Source organism: Sapajus apella, unplaced genomic scaffold (genome assembly GCF_009761245.1).
Source record: "Sapajus apella isolate SASKATOON/1434 unplaced genomic scaffold, GSC_monkey_1.0 scaffold3, whole genome shotgun sequence".
In the NCBI taxonomy this organism is placed as follows: domain Eukaryota; kingdom Metazoa; phylum Chordata; class Mammalia; order Primates; family Cebidae; genus Sapajus; species Sapajus apella.
In genome coordinates, this window is record NW_022436943.1 from 8,626,140 (window position 1) to 8,645,112 (window position 18,973).

Here is an 18,973-nt window from a genome sequence, read left to right on the forward strand (position 1 = left end):
CATCATAATGACAAGATCAAATTCATACATAAAATATTAACCTTAAATGTAAACAGGCTAAATGCCCCAATTAAAAGACAGATTGGCAAATAGGATAAAGAGTCAAGACCCATTGGTATGCTATATTCAGGAGACCCATCTCATGTGCAAAGACACACATAGGCTCAAAATAAATGAATGGGGGAATATTTACCAAGCAAATGGAAAGTTTAAAAAAAAAGAGCAGGGGTTCCAATATTTCTCTGATAAAACAGATTTTACCAACAAATATCGAAAAAGACAAAGAAGGGCATTACATAATGGTAAAGGGATCAATGCAACAAGAAGAGATAACTATCCTAAATATATATGCACCAAATACAGGAGTGCTCAGATTCATAAAGCAAGTTCTTAGAGACCTACAAAGAGACTTATACTCCCACACAATAATAGTGGGAGACTTTATACCCCACTGTCAATATCAGACAGATCAACAAGACAGAAATTAACAAGGATACTCAGGACTTGAACTCAGCTCTGGACCAAGTGGACCTAATAGACATCTACAGAACTCTCCACCCCAAATAAACAGAATATACATTCTTCTCAGCACTACATAACTTTTATTCTAAAATTGACCACATAATTGAAAGTAAAACATTCCTCAGCAAATGCAAAAGAGCAGAAACCATAAAAAACTGTCTCTCAGACCACAGTGCAATCAAATTAGAATTTAGGATTAAGAAATTCATTGAAGGTCCACCCAATACCACACCTGCATACCACATCTCTTCCTCTCTAGGCTTGGACATACTTTGCAGCAACATGGCCAAACATACCAAGAAAGTGGAGATCGCTGGCAAATAGGGGACCCACTATGGTGCTTCCATCCCTCCAGAAAATGGTGAATCAAATTGAAATTAGCCAGCGTGCCAGGTACACTCACTCTTTCTGTGGTCAAAACAAGATAAAGAGATGAGCCGTAGGGATCTGGAACTGTGGTCCCTGCATGAAGAGAATGGTTGGCAGTGCCTGGACATGCAATACCACATCCACAGTCAAAGTAAAGTCCACCATCAGAAGACCAGTAGATGCTCCTCTACTCTTTGAGACATCACTGGCCTATAATAAATAGGTTAATTTATGTAACAACACAACAAAAACCCACTCAAAAACCTGCAACTGCAAATAAACCAAACAACCTGCTCCTGAATGACTACTGGATAAATAACAAAATTAAGGCAGAAATAAATAAGTTCTTGAAACAAATGAGAACAAAGACACAATGTATCAGGACCTCTTGGACACAACTAAAGAAGTGTTTAGAGGGAAATTTATAGCACTAAATGCCCACCGGAGAAAACAGGAAAGATCTAAAATCGACACCCTAACATCACAAGTAAAAGAACTATAGAAGAAAGAGCAAATTCAAAGATCAGTAGATGTTCCTCTACTCTTTGAGACATCACTGGCTTATAATAAATGGGTTAATTTATGTAACAAAAAAAATTCAAAACCTAGCAGAAGACAAGAAATAACTAAGATCAGAATAGAACTGAAGGACATAGAGACATGAAAAACCCTTCAAAAAAATCAATGAATCTAGGATCTAGTGTTTTGAAAAGATTAACAAATTAGATAGCCCACTAGCCAGACTAATAAAGAAAAGAGAGAAGAATCAAATAGACACAATAAAACAATGATAAAAGGGAGATTACCACTGATCTCATAGAAATACAAACTACCATCAGAGAATACTATAAACACCTCTATACAAATAAACTAGAAAATCTAGAAGAAATGGATAACTTCCTGGAAACATACATCCTCCCAAGACTAGACCAGGAAGAAGTCAAATTTCTGAATAGACCAATAACAAGTTCTGAAATTAAGGCAGTAATTAATATCCTACCAACCATAAAAAGCTCAGGACCAGATGGCTTCACAGCCAAATTCTGCCACAGGTACAAAGAGGAGCTGATACCATTCCTTCTGAAACTAGTCCAAACAATAGAAAAAGATAGACTCCTCCCTAACTAATTTTATGAGGCCAGCATTATCCTGACACCCAAACATGGCAGAGAGACAGCAATATCCCTGATGAATGTAGATGCAAAAATCCTCAATAAAATTCTCGCAAACTGAATCCAGCAGCATATCAAAATGCGTATGCACCACAATCAATTTGGCTTCATTCCTGGGATGCAAGGCTGGTTCAACATATGCAAATCATTAAACAAAACTCATCACATAAAACAGAACCAATGACAAAAACCACATGATTATCTCAATAGATGTAGAAAAGCCCTTTGATAAAATCCAGCACCCCTTCATGCTGAAAACTCTCGATAAACTAGGTTTTGATCAAATATACCTCAAAATAATCAGAGCTATTTATGACAAACCCACAGCCAGTATCATACTGAATGGACAAATGCTGGAAACATTCCCTTTAAAAACTGGCACAAGACAAAGATGCCCTCTCTCACCAGTCCTATTCAACATAGTATTGAATGTTTTGGCCAGAGCAATCAGACAAGAGAAATAAATAAAGGTATTCAAATAGGAAGACAGAAAGTCAAATTGTCTTTGTTTGCAGATGACATAATTGTATATTTAGAAAATCCCATCATCTCAGCCGAAAATCTCCTTAAGCTGATAAGCAACTTCAGCAGTCTCAGTACACAAAATCAATATGGAAAATACACAAGCTTCCTATACATCAATAATAGACAAACAGAGAGCCAAATAATGAGTGAACTCCCATTCACAATTGTGACAAACAGAATAAAATACCTAGGAATACAACTTACAAGGGATGTGAAGCGCCTCTTCAAGGAGAACTACAAACCATTGCTCAGGGAAATAAGAGAGGACACAAACAAATGGAAAAACATTCCATGTTCATGGATAGGAAGAATCAATATCATGAAAATGGCCATACTGCTCAAAGTAATTTACAGATTCAATACAATTCCCCACCATTGTCTTTCTTTACAGAATTAGAAAAAAACTACTTTAAATTTCATATAGAACCAAAAAAGAGCCTGCAGAGCCAAGACAATCCTAAGCAAAAAGAACAAAGCTGGAGGCATCACACTGTTTGACCTCAAACTATACCACAATGCTACTGTAACTGAAACAACATGATACTGGTACCAAAACAAATATATAGACAAATGGAACAGAACAGAGGCCTTGGAAATAACACCACATATTTCCAACCATCTGATCTGTGACAAACCTGACAAAAGCAATGGGGAAAGGATTCCCTATTTAATAAATGGTGTTGGGAAAACTGGCTAGCCATATGCAGAAAACTGAAACTGGACCCCTTCCTTACATCTTACACAAAAAATAACTCAAGATGGATTAAAGATTTAAACATGAAACATAAAAACCATAGAAGAAAACCTAGGCAATACCAGCCAGGACGTAGGCATGGGCAAAAAACCTCATGACTAAAACACCAAAAGCAATGGCATCAAAAGCCAAAATTGACAAATGGGATCTAATTAAACTAAAGAGCTTTTGCACAGCAAAAGAAACTATCAGAGTGAACTGGCAACTTACAGAATGGGGAAAAACTTTTGCAATCTATCCATCTGACAAAGGGCTAATATCCAGAATCTACAGGGAACTTAAACAAATTTACAAGAAAAAAACAAATTACCCCATCAAAAAATAGGCAAAGGATATGAACAGTTACTTATCAAAAGAAGACATCTATGCAGTCAACAAATATATTTTAAAAAGTTCATCATCACTTGTCATTAGAGAAATGCAATTCAAATCAGCATTGAAATACCATCTACACCAGTTAGAATGGTGATTATTAAAAAATCAGGAAAAAACAGATGCTGGATAGGATGTGAAGATATAGGAAAGCTTTTACACTGCTGGTGTAAGTGTAAATTAGTTCAATCATTCTGGAAGACAGTGTGGTGATTCCTCAAGGACCTAGAAGCAGCAATCCTATTGACTCAGCAATCCCATTACTGGGTATGTACCCAAAGGATTATAATCATTCTATTATAAAGACACATGCAACATATGTTTATTGCAGCACTGATCGCAATAGCAAAGACTTGGAACCAACCCCAATGCCCATCAATGATAGACTGGATAGAAAAAAATGTGGCACATATACAACATGAAATACTATGCAGCCACAAAAAGGATGAGTTCATGTCCTTTGCAGGAACATGGATAAAGCTGGAAACTGTTATTCTTAGCAAACTAACACAGGAGCAGAAAACCAAACACTGCATGTTCTTACTCATAAGTGGGGGTTGAACAATGAGAACACATGGACACAGGGAGGAAAACATCACATAATGGGGTCTGTTGGGGGGTGTGGGTCTAGGAGAGGGAGAGCATTAGGAGAAATACCTAATGTAGATGATGGGTTGATGGGTGCAGAGAATCACCATGTGTATACCTATGTAATAAACCTGCACATTCTGCACATGTATTCTCGAACTTAAAGTATAATTAAAAAAAAAAAAGACATTCAATGTTGATGGATCAGAAAACTTAATATTGTTAAGATAACAACACTCCCCAAAATGATCTACAGATATAATACAATCTTTATTAAAATCTGCATCTTTATCAAAAGATGATCACTTTGCAGAAATGGACAAGCTGGTCTTAAATTTCATATGGAATTTCAAGGGTTTCAGAATACCCTAAAAAATCTTTAAAAAGGAAAACAAATATTGATAATTAACACTCTCCAATTTAAAAACTTACTACAAACCCACAGTAATCAGGAGTATTTGGCACTGGAATGACACTTGACATATAGGACAGTGTAACAGAATTCAGTGTCCAGAAATAAACTGTACTTTTTTGTCAACTTATTTTCCATAAGGGTACCAGTACAATTCAATGGAGGTAAGAATAGTTTCTCAGTAAATGGTGCTGGGACAACTGAATATTCACATGCAAAAGAATGAATTTTAACTTTTAACTCATACTATAAACAAAAAATCAACTCAAAATGCAACATAGACTTTCATGTAAGAAGTAAAACTATACAACTATTAAAAGAAACAATAAGAGTAAATATTTGTAACCTTGAGTTAAGGAATGGTTTCTTACATATAGCACCAAAATCACAGACAACAAAAGAAAATAATAGATAAGTTATACTTCAGAACTTTTAAAGTTTGTGCAATTCAGAAAGTGAAAAGACAACCTACAGATTCAGGGAACATTTTTGCAACTCATGTCTCTGATAACAGACTTGGATTCAGAATATATATTTAAAAAAACTCTTAACAGCTCATCAACAAAAAGACAACCCAATTTAAAAATGGGCAATGTATTTGAATAGGCATTTCTCCAAGGAAGACATGTAAATGGCTAATAAGCACATGAAAAGATGCTCAACACCATTAGTCATTACTGAAATGCAAATCAAAACCATGATGTGATTACCATATCATACCCACTTGGATGGCTAAAATAAAAAAGACAGATGATATTAGCATTGGCTAGGATGCAGAAAATTGGAACACTCATACATTTCTTGTAGGTTACAAAATTGAATAGCCACTTTGGAAAATAGTTTGGCAGTTTCTTAAAATGTTAAACATAGAATTACTACATAACCCAGCAGTTACACTCCTAGGTATAAAATGAAGAGAACTGAAAGAACATGTCCACACAAAACCTACACATAAATGTTCATAGCAGCATTATTCTTAATAGCCAAAAACTGAAATAAATAACCTATATGTCGATCCACTGATTGTTAGGTAGTATCCCATACAGTGGCATATGACTTTGGCAATAAAAAGGAATGAACTAATACATGCCAGTGCTACATAGCTAAATCTCGCAAATGTCATGCTAAACAAAAGAAGCCAATCACATGTAGTATAATTCAAATAATATAAAATGTCCAAGAGAGGCAATTCCATAGAAACAGAAAGTAGATTAGCCACTGCCAGGGATAGGGAGAGAAGGGAATGGTGAATGACTGCTAATGGATATGGGGTTCCAATTTGGAGTGATAAAAATGTGTGAAAATTAGATAGTAGTGATGGTCACACAACTTTGTAAATATAATAAAACCCATTAAACTTTATATTTGAAAAGAGTGAACGTTATGATATGTGAACTATATCTCAATAAAGCTGTTACTATAAAAAAGTATGTGATGAGAAATATTATTAATCAATTTTAAAATATATTACACTCTTCATGTGTAGTTAATATATCCTTATGTTATCAGCAATTTATCATTTGGCATCATAATACATTATTATAGTGATAATTTAATTCACATTTAAATAAAGATATTTCATTAAGTGGCTTTCACATTAACCAATTATACAATCTACTAATTAGAAACCTCTTCCCCAAAGCTATAACTTAGACTAAGGCTTTTTTCTTATGGTCAAATTCACGGTATGTGCTGAATTCTCATTTGGTTTTAGTCAGAGCAAGAGAGAGCATTATGAAATGAAAAGAGAATATTATTGACCATTTTCAGACTTGGATTCTAATCCCAGAGATTACCAGTATTAATTTCTCTAAAAGAAGGACTTTACTCTTTCTATGTACAGAATGGAAAGCATCTGACTTGTTCACCACTGTATTTCCATCATCAACTCTATATTGAATTTGATTTTATTTTTTTTACCCAATAGGAAATCTCATATCAGAGATGAAACTAGTAAATGGATATAAAACTTGACTAATTCTGAGCCATGATGTTTAATCCCAATCCTGCTACCAGTGAGCTATATGAGCTTTGGCAGTTATTGAACTTCTTTGTTTCTCTGATTACATCTTTAAAATAAAGAGGTTGGACATGGATAAGATCCAAATTTCCTTTCTAGTTCTCTCATTCAATCCTCTATTCTACCACTGGTCATTTTCAATTATGTGATATTAATTATCCCCATTGTTTTCTTTCTATGACAGAGTGAAATCCAATCATGAAGAGCATGGTTTACATTGATCTTCACAATTTCATTCTAAATAACCATGAGGGCTCAACCCAAATTGCTGCCCCTCCATCTTCTTCTCACATACCCATTTCTAGAAGAGATCATTCTGTTTGATGACTCTGTGCCTTTTCAAATGTTGTGGCATTTACCTCAAGTGTGCTTGCAGATTTCTCCACAATGTTCAAGACCTAGTTTAAATATTACTTTCTCAGCACAACAGTTCTTTTTAAAATGGTTCATTTCCTCCTCTACTGGGCTTGCAGAACATTGTTCATATCATAGATCTACTACAAGACTTAACTAATCATATTCTAACCCAACCTTCACATGGCTTTCTCCCCACCAGACTGTGATGCTCTTGAAAAAGTAGGAATTTTGCTTTCTTCTCTTGTTTCTACATCAATTTTGTGACTATCATGACAAAAATTGAATGAACAAATAGTTCACTCATTCGTGCAAAGAATTCTTCCCATCTCTTTTATGTTTCATGTTTTAAATGATATTAAATCATTTTTAAAACTTAGAATCCATACTTTTGGAAAAAAATTAATTTGAATTTGAGTATTAAATTTTTATAAATTGAACTGCCCATTTCAAAGCAAGGTGTTTAGGGAACATGTTGAAAAAAAATGAAAGGAATAAACCAGAATGTCAGCATGTAAAAATGTCAGTTCATGCTTTTGGGCCATTTCTTATTAGAATTCTTTGAGCAGTTTTTCTTAAATTTCCAGAGCAGCAGATTTTTTAACAATCATCTGAATTGAGCGAGGGGGCAAATATACATAAGAGTCAATGAACATTGTTTATAATATGCACTATAAGTGAGTAAAATGCTTTAATAATCAATGTTCATATTTTCACTTAAATCTTCCTCTACTATTACAACATGCATGTATAATTAGTATTATTAATTAATATTTATTAGCGGTTGCTTTATGCAGATTAATATCATTTAAAGGAGAGTGTAATGCATTCAGAGCATTGCACTTTGGCATCAGATGCATTTATATAGGTTCTTAAAAGGCGACTGTGAAATAACAACTTAGATTATCCACATACAGAGCACATAACTTCATGCAAATCTGTAGGCCAACGGATCTGAAAAGATTGAGACACAGCATACTGAAAAAGAAAGTAAGGCAAGCCACCTACTGAATTAGAAACTTACTCTGCAATATTGCCAATATTACCATGAGGAAGAAGATCTCAAATGAATTCTAGAAATATAAAAATGAATTTGGAATGAGAGCCTTAATGGCTGAGTTAGAGTCACCTGAAAAATAAATTTATAGGGAGGATGAGCCAGAGGACAAAACTAAAGAAACACAAATGAAAACAACCCTGTCCTCAAAAATGAGCATGAAATCCAATATGTAAAGCACTGAAAAAAAATGAGAAAAATAGCCAAAAAAATTATAATACAAATTCACTCCAGATGGAATTAATTTTGTAGAAAAGCTTCACAAAGACTTTTATAATATATAATGAGAAATGCTCAAAATGTACATATAAGAATAACACCCACTTAAGAAGAAGAATAGCCACGCTTGTAAGTAGACACTGCCAGCAATTAAAAAAAAAAAAAAATCCATTCTCCCCTTATGGCTGGATCCCTAGTTAGATTACATGTCTCTGCTTCTCTTGCAGATGAGGCAATATGAGAAAGAAAGTTTGGGTTGATGAAATGGAGCAGAACTGATGTGGGCCAATTTCAAGCCAGGGATTTTAAGCTAGTCGCAGACAGGGTTGTGCCTTCTATGCCTCCTCCTTGCTTTCTTCTCCCTTCTACATCAATATTTCAGCCTTAACTTTGGCTCTAAGAGATGACAGCCACAAAACAGAATGTCACTGAGTTCCCAAATTCGTGTGGGAAAGACAGGTACCCACTGACCTAGACCAAATAAATACACTGTAGTAGGTTGTGAATGAGAAATAGAATTATTAGGATTTATTAATCACATTTCATGATCTATATGTTAAATTGTTGAGCCTACCATAAACTAACAAACATACAAATTCACATAACTTACACAATACAAAACCAGACAGAAAAAAATAATAATAGGCAAGTATGGGGAAAAAATAATTAAAATATTTAAAATAAAAATATGATCACTGAATTTTTGAAAACATAATAAATAGGGTAAATTACTTACAGGCACAATCAAATGAAAAACAGTAAACTGGAATGTCACATTGAGAAATTTACCCACAATGAGACATGAGAAGCAAAAAAAAATTTTTGAATGAAATAAAAAAGAAATGAGAAATATAGACTAAAAAGTTTCTTTAACTCTTACATCTAATAGGAGTTCTGCAAGCTGGAGAACCAGAACAGCTGGTGGAGTAATTAATTAAGTCTCAGCACAAGCGCCTGGGAGCCAGGGGAGCCGTGTTGTAACTTGGTGCAAGGCCAAAGGCCTAAGAAACCCAAGGGAGTGGGTGGGAGTTGTAAGTCCTTGAGTGTGGAGGTCAGAAAGCCAGGAGTTCCAGTCAGAGAGATGATTGTCCTGGCTGAAGAACAGAGGGAATTAATTCGTCTTTCCTCTGCCTTGTTGTTCTGAGGCTCCTCAATGGATTGCATGATGCCTAATCACATTGGTGAGGGTAATCTTTTCAAGTGTACTGTTTCAAATGCTAATCTCTTCTAGAAAGCCCCACACAAACACACCCATAATAATGTTTTACCAACTACCTGAGTATTCTTTAACTAAGTCATGTGAACAAATAAAATTAACCATCACGGGCTGTATCTCTTAGGTTCCTAGAAATTGAACTATTGGGAAAATTTCTTTTGTCTATGCCCAGCAAACTTTGTCCCTATAACTATTACAGGACATAACTACCCTTCAAGATTCGAAGAAAAGACAAGGCTGTTCTGTCTGTCGAGCAGCCATTCTTTTATTCCTTTACTTTCTTAAAAAACTTATTTTCACTTTACTCTATGGACTTGCCTCAAACTCTTTCTTGCACGAGATCCAAGAACCCTCTCTTGGGGTCTGGATAGGGACCCCTTTCTGGTAACATCTTTCTGGTGATCACTGAAAGGAGAATACTGAGGAAACCCCTGACCCAAAGGCTAACTTCGGGTAAGCGGTGAGGTCTGGTAACATCTTTCTAGCAAACCACGGAAGGGACAATACCAAGGAGACTCCCGACCCAAAGGAAAACAACCTGAGCGCATCAATCGGCTGACTTTGAGGCAACCATCTTACCCAGAGACCACATGTTGAAAATCCTTTTTGGAGGTTAGATTAATGATGATGGGGCTTAATGAGGGGCAAGTTTGAGCCTTTTGAGTTTGAAATTGGGTGCTAAGTGGAGTGGCTAACGTCTATGTTTTGTCACATGCATTTTGCTCTGGCCAGAACAGAAAAAGGTAATTTTCCTTTGTGTTGTGGCTTGGCATCCAGGGCTGTGGTACAGCCAGCCAGGTCGCTAGGGCTGCTCAGGGAAAGGGAATCCAGGAGCCTGGCATGCCAGCAAAAGGGTAAGAATTTCTTACCAGTCAAATTTCTGATCTTTTTGTCTCATTCTCTCTCTGTATGTGAAAACTGGTTGAATGAATGGTAAAATTACTGTTTATAGAAAAAAGGATTTGTGAGGCTAGTCTTAAGCTGTAGCAAATCTGTTCTACTTTGTGCTATGTATTTGTCTTTCTGTAGTTTTCTATCAGAAAGGAGGACACCTTAGGATAGAATGTGAGCCCAGGACTCCGTAAGTCCACTGTTCAAGATGGCCCAGCACACTGGTCAGTTATTAATACAAACTTTGTTGCAGCTCCCTGGAAAGAAACTGGATGAGGTCACCCTCTTGTCTTATGTGTCCTTGGAAGCTTGACCTTGTAACCATGTGACCATGCTTTCTCTTTTCACAATGGTGGCCGGGGTTCAGGGTTCAATCCTGGCTTAGGAAATGATTCCTTTCTGATTTCATATCTGTTTGACCTTTACATTTGTTGATTCTCTTCCCTTTCATGAACTATTTTGCATTTTCCTTTCTCTGAGCACAGAAATATTGGCCATTTGTCCTGGCTAAGTTGGGTAATAAGAAATTTAAAAGAACTTTTTAAGAACACAATGGGGCTAAGCATGGTGGCCTATAATCTCAGCACTTTGGGAGGCCGAGGTGGGCGATCACCTGAGGTCAGGAATTCAAGACCAGCCTGACCAACATGGATAAACCGCATCTCAACTAAAAATTAAAAATAAGCTGGGCGTGGTGGCACATGCCTGTAATCCCAGCTATGTGGGAGGCTGAGGCAGGAGAATCACTTGAATCCCCGGGAGGGCAGAGGTTGCAGTAAGCCAAGATCATGCCACTGCATTCCAGAAAAAAAAAAAAAAAAAAAAAAAAAAAGCACAATGGTTAAAAGTCAGCTTAATTAAAAGTGGATGCTCAAGCTCTAGCAGCTTGGGACTCCTTGGAGGAGGCACCACAGATCCCATTTTGGGAAAACGTCTGTTTCCCTCATGAAACCCCAAGAACTGGAAGTAGATAGATCCCTCTGAAAAATCTAAGGTTCTATTCTGTTTTGCATTGCATTGTCTGATGGTTTTAACTTTTGGGGATATAGGAAATTACTTTGCATTATGAGAGAGATTTGGTGTGTAATAATTATAGCTCCCATCTAATAACTAGGTAGAAGATATACTTTTTGGGTATAGCTAATGGAAGTTATGGGGGATATATGGCTCTGTGCACATTTGGATCAGAGAAGCATGCTCTTGGCCACCTAGGAAGTGTGAAGATGTCCCCATTCGCCACTGAGAGATAAGACTCCCATGGGGATGAGCTGATTCCCTCTTTTTTGGGGGATCCAGCATCTGGTATAAAAATGGGACCCTTAATTTCTGGAGATCTGTTTTTGCCTTCTAGCTGCACCTGCTTATTAGGCTGTAAAAACTGCATGCTCTCCTGGTCCTGTTCCTCTAAGGGCTCCACCCTGAAGCCTGTAATCCAATTAAAAAACTAAAACTGGCAAATGAAAAATCTTACAACTACTGAATCTTCTGTCTGTCTGTGTATTTACATGTCTTGTATGTGTGATTAAAAAAAAGCTTTAATTCATTTAAAAATAAAATAAGTGCTTAAATAAAATAATTTGTCAGAAAAGTAAAAAGCATAATGCCTTTTAATTCATGTGACTTTAGCACTCTTTAATAAATAAAGACAGTTTTAAAGATTATTTATAAAATTAAAATATCTTCAAAAATATAAACATTTAGTCTATATTATGCAGATCAGATATTAGGTTTGCTAAATGCTTTAAGGTCATAAGCTGCTTCTTTGACTTTTAAAAATTGTTGAACTTACCTACTTTTGAGCATTAGATTTTAAATAAGGCCCGGGGACATGTGGAGAGCCATGCCCCCTAGCTAGGCTGGCAAGAGCCCTTGCCTGCACTTCTGTCTGATGTCCTAGGCTCCACACCTAGTACATAATTAAAATCCCTTACTTACCAAGGTTTTTACCAAAAAGTAAAAGTTGCTAAGACTTAACATTATAACATGTAATTGACACTACTGAAGAAATGATTTTACATGCAATACATGTAAGGAAAGATGAATACACTTTTGGTAAAAGATTATAATTTTTTAGCCTAAAGAGTTGAAGGATTGTTTTAATTTAGATAAGGTAAAGCCAAAGATTTGAGCACATTGTGGAAGGTTTGTGAAAAATTTATTTTGTAAAAGAAATTATGTGCGTGAATTTATTGGCTTAAACTAAAAGGTTAATTAATTTTTCTATAAATTGAACATTGAAATAAAAGTACAACAGGTTTCTCTTAGAGTACTGATCTGCTCTTTAACAAAAAATCGTAAAGGGGTATAAACGGTTTATGAGAATCTTACATTAAAATAGAATAGCTTTATCTATAAGGTTTTATAGAAAATTGGGTTTGACATTAATAATGCACTAATGCAGCAGCTTATTTGGTATAAAAGTCATAAAGAAAGCATTGTCAAATATTAAATTGTTTTTCTTTGGGCTGTATTTGTATAAATATGTTATTGGTATATATTTCAAACTATGAGAAACTCATATAATTTTGATATGGCTTAATGTAGGTTATTAATAATTAAAATTGTTACATAAAATCATTGTGTGCCATGGAAGTAACCAAAATTTCCTAGTCAACTGTGGCTTTAATAGTGTTGTCCTAAGATTTTTTGTCATCCACAGACAATTGTTGTCTTGTTTTGATCCTCTTCATAAGGATCAAAAGTGTAATCAGCTATAGGACTTTGACAGGTGTTCTTAAAGGCAGGTTCCTGGTAACTTTGGAAATTGTAACATTAGAATGGAGGGAAAACTTTCAGGGCTCACATGGAGGGCTGAAATGTTCATTAATATCAAATTGAGCAGGAGTTAACCGCATGGACTAAACTAATAGAAAACTGAAGTAATCTCTTTGACTTTGGTTAAAATGTTGATCCTTTTTTGTTTTTCAGAGTCAAGGAAACTTTTCTTTTGAACTATTTACAGCTTATGGCAATTGAATAAAGTATACCCCTATAAACAAAATTTGGAGCGTATTTGTTTCTCTCTGATTTCTCCAAAATTTGGAAACTACTTGTGAGTATTTTTAACTTATAGCAATATAGTTACTTGCATTAAGTGCAAAAAGAACCTGTTTTCTTTTGTAACAGGACACAATTGGAGAAATTGGTTATTTTACCAAGGCTTTGACTGAAATAGCATGCTTTCCTTTAAGGAATCAAACTTGACTTGTAGAACCAATGAAAGCCCCTTGGGAAAACTGACCTCTTACCTTGTCTACACAGTCTCTGTACAAGTTTCCTGACCTGTGGTAAGTAAAGAATGTCACTTTCTAACAGGTCCAGGAGTTCTAAGTAATCTTGGGACTTCAAGAGGATAGGAAATCACCTAACTCATAGGTATTTGAGGGTATAAACCCATTACTGGGCTTGACTTTGAAAAAAAGTCTTATCTGAGATTCCTTCTATGGAACAGAGTTCCATCAAAGATGATTTTAAAAGGGCTTATGTGAAAAATAATTCTTGCTGTACTCTCTATATATAATCAGGCTAAGTTTAATAAAGCAAATCAGTCTTTCCGTGATTTGTCTTTAGCAAAAATGGTAAACTAGAGAGAGAAAAATTATTTTTCAAGAACTTTGATACACTTGTTTTTAAATTTGAATTTCATTGGTTTTTGTTTTTTTAATTTTTTTCTGCAATTTAGACTGACTGCTTATTTCTGTGAAACAATCAGTAATCTCCAACTGCAGCTCAGAAGAAACAAGAGGGATAGGTAATGTAAAAATCTGAATCAGTATTCTAATTCTGAACACATTGGAATCAGCTAGCAACTCCATATCAGCATGGTTCCAATAGTTGTCCAATTCACGGAAAGTCTCTTATTTAGCTCACTTGGGATAATTTCATTTATTTTATTTTATTCTTATGGAATATATTGCTGTTGTACTCTTTGTGTAGGAATGTAGAATAAGCTTACTCTACATTTTCTTAAACATTTATTAATCTTCCAGATAACACCTTTTGTTGGAACTCAAGAGTTATGAATGGCCCTCACTATGCTGATGCTTTCTGATTGAGCTCAGCTCTACCCTGAATATAAGAGATCCTCATAGGCAGGAATATTATCACCCTTATTCAGCATGAAGAATTTATAGGGATGAATCTTCATCCCTCTGCAACCCATAGGATTAAGGGTTCTCTTATAAAAGGGAAAGGAGAAATATCAGAGGTGTTTGATCCAGAGTAACTCTATCTTGAGTAGGAGCTGGGTAAAATAAGGCTGAGACCTACTGGGCTGCATTCCCAGATGGTTAGACATTCTATAGTGTCAGGACAAGATACAAGTCATAAAGACTTTGCTGATAAAACAGTTGTAGTAAAGCTGTAACCCACCAAAACCAAGGTGATGATGAGAGTGACCTCTGCTCATCCTCACTGCTACACTCCCACCAGCACCATGACAATTTCATGTCATGGCAACATCATGGAACTTACCCTATATGGTCTAAAAAGGGGAGGCATGAATAGTCCACCTTTGTTTAGCATATGATCAAGAAATAGCCATAAAAATGGACCACAAGTAGCCCTTTGGCTACTCTGTCTATGGAGCAGCCATTCTTCTATTCCTTTACTTTCTTAATAAACTCGCTTTCACTTTAAAAACAAAAAGAAACAACAACAAAAAGACAAGCATGATTTTACATTGTCTACTGGATAACATGATCTACTGAAGCAGATACTTACAAAATGTATGATATTCAGATTCTGTATCTTAAATGCTTTATTGGCTTGAAATTATACAACTAATACTTGCATTCTTCCTTAGTCGATCTTCCCAGATAAGAGAAAACAAATGCTCTCAAAGTATTTTTTTCTACTCACAAATTACCATATTTAAGGTGAATTTTTAGAGACCTAGTTTTATTGCTGTTAAGGAAGTAGCATTGACTAATTATGTTTTCTCATTCTATGCGAGGTAAGGGCAACAGTTGTTGTACTTTGTGACTAAAGGGTACTGAATTGAACTGCATGTCCTTAAAAAGATGTCAGTTTTATTTTACCACTATAATACTGTAGTTGGCAAAACCATGATTGCTCAAGGATGAGAATGATTTTATAAAATTGGTATCTTACCATTTTGGATATATATAATTTTGTATTTTCTTTTCTCCTTATATTTTAAAATAATCTTGAAAAATATGAATCATTTAACTATAAAAATAAAACATAAAAAGCCTTTAAAATTTAAATTCCAGGGTTTGCTGTCCTATATTTAGTAATTGGTTAAGTCTTCCTTATGTAATAATATAAAATTTGCAATACTAAGCAAAACTACCAAAACAATTGTATTTTCATGTCTAAATTGTCTAACAATTTTTATTATTTGAATATTTTATACAATGTTTTTGTTTGTGTTTTGGTAGAATCTTGCTCTGTTATGCAGGCTGGAGTGCAGTGGCTGGCTCACTACAACCTCTACCTCCTGGGTTCAAGTGGTTCTCATGCCTCAGCCGCCCAAGTAGCTGGGACTACAAGCATGCACTACCACACCGTTAATTTTTTGTGTGTTTTAGTAGAGATTAAATTTTACCATGTTGCCCAGGCTGATCCCAAACTCCTGAGCTCTGGCAATCTACTCACCCCGGCCTCCCAAAGTACTAGGATTACAGGTGTGAGCCACCATGCCCGGCCTAGACAGTATAATGATAATTCTAATGGGCTTATACTTATATTCTACTTTTTCAACTAGCTTTGTTATATAAACAGTTTTTCTTAGTCTTTAAACTTTCAAATATATTATTAGATAATATTTCAGTAAATTGATATTCATAGGTTACCTGATCATTACTCTAATCATTTTGTTTGATCATTCTTTCTATCTTTAAAGTTCTGTTTCCATAGACATTTCTGAAATAGCAATGACCTTAAAATTTTACTTAAGCTCCTAATAGTGGGATTATAAGAATCCAATATTTCACAAGTCTCACTAATTTCCTTATAAATGACCATGGTTTTTCCTTCTTAGAATGTGCTTTAAAATTGTATCCTTTGTCTTCTTTACTCATTATTTTTGTATATATTTTTCTTTCCTCACTCTGGATTCCTTCCCATCCACTTAGGCTATAGATTTTCCTAGAAATGTGTGAGCATTCCCTTCTGTCCTCAACTAATTTCTGTCACTGACTTCTCTTTTACTTTGAAGTATATGAAGTTCAATTTATTCTGATCCCCACAAGAATAAAGCTATAAAAATGATAACAGCTTGCATAAAGTTTTCAAAACATTATAAATACCTGCTGATCATCAAAGGAATTGCCACAGAAGCTTTTTATTTTATTTTACTTATTAAACAATTCACCATTATGTAATATATTTTTCTTCTTTTAGAATTTTCTTAAAAATCAGATTATTTTGCTTATAATCACAACCAAAATAATGTTACTCAAAATGATCACTCTCTTTGCTATTCAATAATTTAAAAGTATAATACTTTTTAATGGCCACTATTACATTATAACGTGTGGCAGATTGCTACAGATTCCTTGGTACTTTATATGGTTTGGCTCTATGTCCCCACCCAAATCTCATCTTGTAGCTCCCATAATTCTCACATGTTGTGGGAGAGAACGAGTGGGAGATGACTGAATCATGAGGGTGGGTCTTTCCCATGCTCTTCTTATGATAGCGAATGACGGTATTAAAAATGAGAGTTTTTGATTTTAAAAACAGGAATTTTTAGAGAGCTGATGGTTTTAAAAACAGGGCTTTCTCTGCACAAGCTCTCTTTGCCTGCTGCCATCTACATAAGATGTGACTTGCTCCTCCTTGCCTTCCACCATGATTGTGAGGCCTCCCCAGCCATGTGGAACTACGAGTCCAGTTAAACATCTTTCTTTGGTAAATTTCCCAGTCCCAGGTATGTCTTTATTAGCAGCATGAAAACGGACTAATACAGTATTCTTTTCATCCAAAGTTAGAACTGTGTCCACTCATGAATTTGAGTGGATTCTCTGACTACTTTGACCAAGAGAATATGGAGGAAGTGACAGACACTGTCAGATGCCAGGTAGGCTGTAAGAAACTGGCAGCTTCGATTTCTTCTTTTTGAACCCCTGAGTTGCTGTGTGGAATTTTCAACTACACACAGAGCCTACCATGCTTCGAGGAAGCCCAAACTAGCCACATGAAGAAACCATGTAGAGAGAAGGACAGATGCCTGGCCATTCCCCAGCTATATAGACCACCCTTTGCTTTTGAACTAACCTACCTAAGGTCCCAGGCATTGTGGAGCAGAGATATAGTCCATCCTTACTGTACTCTTACGCAATCATGAGATGTCATAATCAATTTTTATTTTAAGCCAGTAAGTTACAGGGTAGTTTGTTACATAGCAATAGATGACTGGAACCGGAAAATGATAGTTAATTTACCCTATTTATGGAAAATTAGGTAATTTTCAATTTTACACTCTTGCTAATAATTCTGGTTAAACATATTTGCATATAAATCTAGATGAGTATCTGACTATTCAGTTGAAATTTCTATAAATATAATTACTAGGGTTAAGGATATAAATACTTTAAAGATTCTTGATATGTACTGCCAAATTTCATTCTAGAAAGATTATGACAAATTATATTCCTATCAGAAATGTAAAAGGATATCCATATATTCACATCCTCTCCAACATAAGTAATTAATATTTTAAAAATTAGTTGTCAACATGATGGCCAAAAATGGAAACGTGCACTTCTTGGATGAGACCAGAGGAGCCTATTTGTTTCAAAGGATTACTCATCCTTTTTCCCCTCTTTTTTGTAAACTGTCCCATAATATCAAGAGACTACTTATAAATCAACTTAAAATTCTTTGTTCCTTATTATTTGAATCCAGAAAACTAACCTTCAACATTAGAAACAATCTCAAATATAAAATCAGATTTAATGTTTCTGTTAAGAAGATAAGAATAGAAAACTCGCCTTCAACAGATTTTTTTAATTAGGCTATGCTGAAAATGAAATATGCAATATGTATATATTTGCATATAAATAGAAATCTATAAACAAAATTATTTTACCACATAATATTAGGAAAAATACTTATTTTTATGGAGATAATTCTATTTTAGGTAGTGAAGTTAAGCAAACAATCTAATCTTAAAATTGACATTAGAATCTTTTCTCTATTTTCTTTCACATTTTAATTGAGTAAATTTATCTTTATTGAAATCTCTCTCTCTCTCTCTCTCTCTCTCTCTCTCTCTCTCAAACATCCAAAGGAATGTATACATAATATCTACATACAGTCATCTACTAATGATAAAGGTACACCTACTATAATGTGTCGAATAATAGACTCCCTAAGAGGTATATCTATTTGGAACCTCTTTGCAGATGTAATTATGTTAAGGATTTTGAGATGAGATAGATCAACCTGTATTAGGGAGGGCCCTAACTTCAATGACACATGTCCTTATAAAAGATAGAAGAGGAGAACACAGTGCGATGTAAGAGAAGAAGGCAG

General features: G+C 35.0%; 1 pseudogene; it reads left to right on the forward strand.

Moving 5' to 3' along the window:
- Positions 1–804: 804 nt before the first annotated feature.
- On the forward strand, positions 805–1,128 carry LOC116529423 (annotated as a pseudogene).
- The last annotated feature ends 17,845 nt before the right edge of the window (positions 1,129–18,973 follow it).